Here is a 6,960-nt window from a genome sequence, read left to right as displayed (position 1 = left end):
CAAATCAGCACTCATATTAGCACTCATATCAGCACTCATATCAGCACTCTAGTGTTGCTCTAACCCAGGGTGAGATGAGAGTCTAGTGTTAATCTAACCTGGTGTTAACTTTATGATTTTTGTAATCAGAAAAAAATATTTATCTTCTACATTTTTGATAAATATTAGTTAAATAAATATCAGTTAATAATGTGATCTGACCAGAACTATGAGAAAGACATTTTTTTCTCATTCTATCCCTTCTCTTCTGCACCACACACCTCATGAAATATTTAATGTGCTCCTGAGTGACCGACCTTTTCTCCTCTTCTCTTCTTCTCTTCTTCTTCTCCTCTCTTCTCTTCTTCTCCTCTCTTCTCCTCTTCTCCTCTCTTCTCTTCTTCTCTTCTTCTCCTCTATTCTCTTCTCTTCTTCTCTTCTTCTCCTCTTCTCTTCTCTTCTCTTCTTCTCCTCTCTTCTTCTTCTCTTCTCCTCTCTTCTCTTCTTCTCTAATCTTCTTCTCTTCTCTTCTTCTCCCCTCCTCTCTTCTCCTCTCCCCTCCTCTTCACTCTTCAGTTCTACATCTGTTGTCTCCTCTTTCCTCTCTATTTTGCCACTTACTTGCTTTTTTACACCTTTTCTCCTGTTTTTCCTCCCCTCCCCTCTCCTCCCCTCTCCACACTCCCTCTGTGCAGGCTGTGCCTGGTGTGAGGTGTGTCTCCATGACCCCGGCATCACCAGGGTATTCCCTGCTGTGTTCACCCCGACACTGTTCCCTGCTCCCAGGTCTGAATTCTAGCACAGTGCTACCAGATCTGTGGCTGGTGTCCTGTTTAATCAACACTGATGAATATTTGATGGTGTGCTGGTGAGTGTGGAGGAGGCCAGCCCTGTTCTCATTATCTTCCAGCCTGGTAGTTCCGTCTCTCCACACACTAGCCCTGCCTTCAGAGAGACGCTGTAGGAAGGCTCAGGCTGAATGTGCACACACACACGCACATAAATATATAAATACACACATACACACCTGCACATGCACATAAATACATTAAATACACATACATGCACACACACATATAAATGCATAAATACACACATACACACATGCACATTCACATAAATACACATACATGCACACATACACACACATATAAATGCATAAATACACACATACACACACATGCACATTCACATAAATGCACATACATGCGCACATACACACACATATAAATGCATAAATACACACATACACACATGCACATTCACATAAATGTACATACATGCACACACACACATACATATAAATACACACATACTTATATGAATACACAGATACACAACATACACACCAAAACTCACATATATATATACACACTCACACACAGTTCCTGTGATCCCATGTGAGTGTCACTGGTCTCCCACTCTGACTGCAGGAATTTCAGCCAGTGATCAGGTTCCATAATCTGTGAGCTCCTTATGATGGAGTCCCATATGGAACTGTGTGATGAGCTGTGTATAATTACGTGATGAGCTGTATTTAACAATGTGATGAGCTGTGTATAATTACGTGATGAGCTGTGTATAACTGTGTGATGAGCTGTGTATAACTATGTGATGAGCTGTATTTAACAATGTGATGAGCTGTGTGGAACTGTGTGATGAGCTGTGTATAACTGTGTGATGAGCTGTGTGGAACTGTGTGATGAGCTGTATTTAACTGTGTGATGAGCCGTGTGGAACTGTGTGATGAGCTGTATTTAACTGTGTGATGAGCTGTGTGGAACTGTGTGATGAGCTGTATTTAACTGTGTGATGAGCTGTGTATAACTATGTGATGAGCTGTATTTAACTGTGTGATGAGCTGTGTATAACTATGTGATGAGCTGTATTTAACTGTGTGATGAGCTGTGTGGAACTGTGTGATGAGCTGTATTTATCTGTGTGATGAGCTGTGTGGAACTGTGTGATGAGCTGTATTTAACTGTGTGATGAGCTGTATTTAACTGTGTGATGAGCCGTGTGGAACTGTGTGATGAGCTGTATTTAACTGTGTGATGAGCTGTGTGGAACTGTGTGATGAGCTGTGTGGAATTGTGTGATGAGTTGGATTTAACTGTATGATGAACTGTGTGGAATTTTGTAATGAACTGTGTGGAACCGTGTGATGAGCTGTATTTAACTGTGTGATGAGCTGTTTGAGATGTTTGAGATCTGAGTTCATGTTTAGGATGTGTTTCATGCATAATGTATCACATTATCAGTTTCTTTCCCCGTGTGCAGACATCAGTGATCGATATGCCGTTCACCAGCACAAATGACCCACAGCAGACCCAATCCTCTGAATCAGTCTGATGTGGTCATCTCCTGACCCACGGACAGGAGAGCTGGTCGAGCTTACCTGGTTCAGGTGTACAAGCAGCCAGATCAGAATAAAGCCCTGCACTTCCTGTTTGTGCAGTTAGAAAGGTGTGGTCAGTTGTCTGTCAGGCAGACTGCCTGTTTCTGAAGCCTGTAAGCACATGTGTTTAGCTGCAGCTGTAAGCTCTGTATTACTGTAAAACAGGTCTGTTTGACCTACTGCTGAACAGGGGAGTTACGGGTCTCATCTGAACATGGGTTACATGGGCATGGTCGTCTATTTTTTTAATATATTCTGACATGTTGTTTTGGCTGGACGTGGTCAGACTAAGGTTTGCCCAGTTGGCCTAACATGACCCAGCAGACTACACGACCATGGCGAGGCACCAGTACACAATAAACACAAACTTAAATGGACAATCTTCATGTTTTGGCTGGAAAATCAAGAAAGAAAATGATTAGCCTTGATAGCCGGACGGTCTAGCAAACGTGTGTAGTCTCAATATCTTAATATCATAACTGAATCAGAATATTCGAAAAGTGAACATGATTTACATTATTTTCAATCGTAATCAAGTGTATGTTTTAATGGCTACTTTTATTTCTGCTAGAGGAACTTTTGCGTGATTGTGCTGTAATTACTGCCTCCTCCTCATCCTCTCAGCAGTCAGTGACGTCATTCCCTCTGTGATTCCGATGACGTAACGCTTCCTTGTGCCAGCATCATTCGCTACAGTGTGAAGAGTGACGTCAAGCTTGTGTTGCCCTAACATGGCCAACAGGTCCGTGTTTGGTTTGGAGCTTCTAAGACAGCTTGTGTTGTTAGAGAGACGAGCATGGGGTGTCTCTCACAGACACTCATCAGAAGTGTTCAGAGCTGCGTGTAAAGGCCCGTGTGGCCGGTTTGTACAGACCAACCATGAGCTCCGGAGGCGAAACGGGGATAATGATGAGGGGCGCGTGTGTTCAATACAAGGTCAAAACGTGCGGCGCCCAGGGCCAGAATGAGAGAGCGCGCCTGACATTTATACGGCCAGACACGAGAGGACTGACACTTACCGCGCGAGCAGCAGATCACCGCATAATAATGGCACGTGCCTTCCATGACCAGTGTTTCTGGTTATTGGACGTTATATTAAATATATTTATTTATTATTAAATTATATCATACTTAATAATATTAAATCATAGCCAATTTATTTTTGAAAATTTAGGTTTTTATTACCATTATATTTTAGATCTTTTAACTGCGCCAGACTAAAGGAAGCAGGTTGAACGTGACGCGCGCGACCGGATTTATGTGCGACTAGGCTCGTGGCCGCTGTTATTAGGGTCATATTAGAAATGCACGGAGTGTGTGTTCATCTGCATGCGCCGCTTTGAAGGCACCTAAGAGAACTTGACCTTCATTCCTCGCTATGGAGCACCTCCGCGGAGCTCCAGCGGGGTCAAACCCCGCTTATCAAATATTTTTCAACTAAAATGACGGATTTATTAAACAAATACGTTTTTCGTCTGACTCTGAACCCCTTGTGATTGAAATTTGCCGCTGTGTCAACAGCGTTGCCGCCTCCACGCTCGAGCGGCGGTCGGAGGCTGCCGGTGAAGATTACCGAGCAAATACAAGTTGGAAATGAACAGCATCCGGAGACTCCGCGCGGTGGGCCCTTAGCTGACATCCCGTCCTCGGGCCTTCGCTCATGGTCATTGTTATAATATAACCGACGGAGAACCATGAACGTGCCTTCCAGTCCGCATTACAAAATAACATAATAATAATAATAATAATAATAATAATAATAATATAACAATAATAATAATAACTACATGATAAGCCGCAGTTACACCACTGACTCATGTAGCATCGTCGACGGTGTTGTTGATGATGATGACGATGATGACGAAGGACACGTTTTGTAGTTGTACGATAAATGCGGATGTAAGCAACACCATGTATTTAGAACCCATCGCTGTTTTAGAGGATTCGTAATGTCTTAAATTATTTTTGTGCGCTACATTTCTGTGAAGTTTTGGGTCGTTTTTGATAAAGATGAAGGTTTGTGCGACAAAAGGAAATCGCGCCGATTTTCAGTTTTTATCTGTTTGGCTTAAACTGAGACTGAGAGAATGAGAGAAATAACTAATTCTTTCTTTTCCTTTTTAGTCCCTGTTCTAATATCCTACCCGCTTTTTAATCATACAGGCTAATGATGAATATAAATATAAATATCGTAATTAACTATGTATATTTTTTATTTTTATGTACATTACATTACAGCGTTTTGCTGACGGTTTTATGTTTATTTTTTAAACATTTCCGTGTTTGCTCTGAAGGAGAAATTAGGAGAATCGAGAGAAACGCCCAAGAGAAGAACGTCACACGACAAACACTGAACTACATTAACTTCCGGAATTGACGAAAGTAAACGAAAGAGCGTGAAATCTATTCATCATATATGTGCAAAATTCGTTCAAAACCCACATAATTATTATTATATGTTTACACTTTCACTCGCTTAATTTTGTCCTTAACCGTTTAGCCCGCGCGGTTTATGCCAGTTGAACTTTCACGCTCGATGTTGCTGATGAGAGTTTCTTGATTAATAGATCCATGTGGCAAACAGGCTGACATATGGCGCGCGAAGCAGCTGGGGCCGGCACCTAAGGCGTGCCCTGCGGCCATTACCATATTAGAGTCTTTTGTGCCGTCAGACAGTCGGACTTCATCTTGAGCCTGCGCGCGGAAAGACAGCACCCTAGAGCTGTTTGATATAAGCGCTCAATAATGCATCACTCTTCAATTTGCAAGAAAGCTGTGCGTGGCGCAGAAATACTGCGGGTGCGCCGCTCCCCTGTTGAAGCGCATGGAAGCAAACGGCTGTTTAGAGCAAGTTTAGAGGAAAACAGCAGGGAAAGTGAAGCCACGGCGCAGCCGCATGCAGAAAAGCAATTGGAGAAAAATGCGTAACGCAATACTGAGAGTTTTGTTTTGTTTTTTTCATTTAGCTGCACAATTTAGGGAGGGCAGACGGAGACAGAAATGTAGGCGTAGCATTCCAGATCGAATGAAAGGCACTTTCTGAGCTGTCCAAGCGTAAACTAACGTCGAAACGCTGCTATAACAATTAAACTGTGACGACACAAAAATTATGGCTAAGTTTTTCGACCACGGGTTTATATATAAATATTTAGGGGATTTGGTTTGTTTGCTTGCTTGTTTTTATAATAATAGAATAAATAAAAATGCAATAAATAAAAGTAGAAGATAACTGTAGTTACAATTCTAAAGTAAACTGTGTGTTAAGTCAAAATCAGAAACTCAGTGTAATAATCACGGTGTGCTTTTCCGCAGATTTAAAGGATCCGTACAATAGCTCGTGTTAAATAAGAGTCGGTACCTTTACTTCGCGGGGAATCGTCCGCGTTTACTCTACCGCGCGGCTCTCTTCGTCGCCAAAAGCCAAGCACGAGCAATAAACGCGCAGTCCGTCGCTCCAGCGCTACTCGTGCGACCGCTTTCATCACGCGCTGCGGTGGAAACCCCGATAGCTGTCTGAAAATATTGCATTTTATATCAGCAAAGCGCGATGAATATTGCATCACTCACATTTAACATTGCTTTTAAAGGCAGCACCCCGAGCCTCCCGGATGTGCTCTTCAATGCGCACTGAAATATTTGCAGTGTCACTGACCGTTGTGAATACACAAAGTTGTCAAATTAAAATGTTTTCTCATGCTGTCGTTAGGAGGCAAGGAGCGAGATCTTTTAATGGTCATGTTTTCCAGATCTCACTGATACCGTTTACAGGCGACCTGATCTCCAGGTTAGGCGCGTGTTCCCTGTCAGTTCTACGGTCTCGCGTCCTGTTCTAGCCGCGATCACTTTCAGAAAATACGAGCGAAACGCACGTGTCTGGTTTAGACATTTGTGGAATGTCACAGGGCCAATAATTGCCAGGCAAAATTAAATATGGAGAGTCAGAGTTATGTTTTAAGAAGATTCTTAGAATACAATGGATAAAATCAACATACACGACTTTAGACCTAACGGTGGTGATTTTGCGAATGTTTCATGGTGTCGGTTAAAGTGATTCCCATGTATCCTATTTAGCAGACATATGCAGAGAAGAAATGCCATTTGTATGACATGGTACCATCCCATTAGGCTAGCGATAATAATTACTCAGGTTTTTAATTAGCGTCTTGTTGTATTCAGTTTATTAATTTTCCAAACCTCAGGGCATGAATTATTTAATAACCCGAATCAAGGGTATTCGAATTTAATGTTTAAGTAGCCATGTACAGTTTATGTAATGGCTTAGATTTTTAAGGCCTATCTTTCTGTCTATCTATCTATCTATCTATCTATCTATCTATCTATCTATCTATCTATCTATCTATCTATCTATCTATCTATCTATCTATCTATCTATCTATCTATCTATCTATCTATCTATCTGTCTATCGTAATAGTAGAAGTAGTAGTAGTAGTAATAATAATAGTAATAATAGTAATAATAATAATAATAATAATAATTATTATTATTATTATTATTATTATTATTATTATTATTATTATTATTATTATTATTATTGCTGTTGTTGTCTATTCAGGACAAGGCT

At 41.3% G+C, this 6,960-nt stretch overlaps 1 long non-coding RNA gene across 1 annotated transcript in view; it reads left to right on the top strand.

The window, feature by feature from the left end:
* The window catches only part of LOC145658818 (uncharacterized), an 85,641-nt gene that overhangs the window by 30,556 nt on the left and 48,125 nt on the right, over positions 1-6,960 (top strand). The window lies entirely within an intron of this gene.

This window comes from Electrophorus electricus, chromosome 7 (assembly GCF_041902795.1).
Source record: "Electrophorus electricus isolate QZ-2024a chromosome 7, ASM4190279v1, whole genome shotgun sequence".
NCBI classification, from domain to species: Eukaryota; Metazoa; Chordata; class Actinopteri; order Gymnotiformes; family Gymnotidae; genus Electrophorus; species Electrophorus electricus.
The sequence above is the reverse complement of the archived record's forward strand: the minus strand, read 5'-3'. Positions and strand labels throughout refer to the sequence as shown.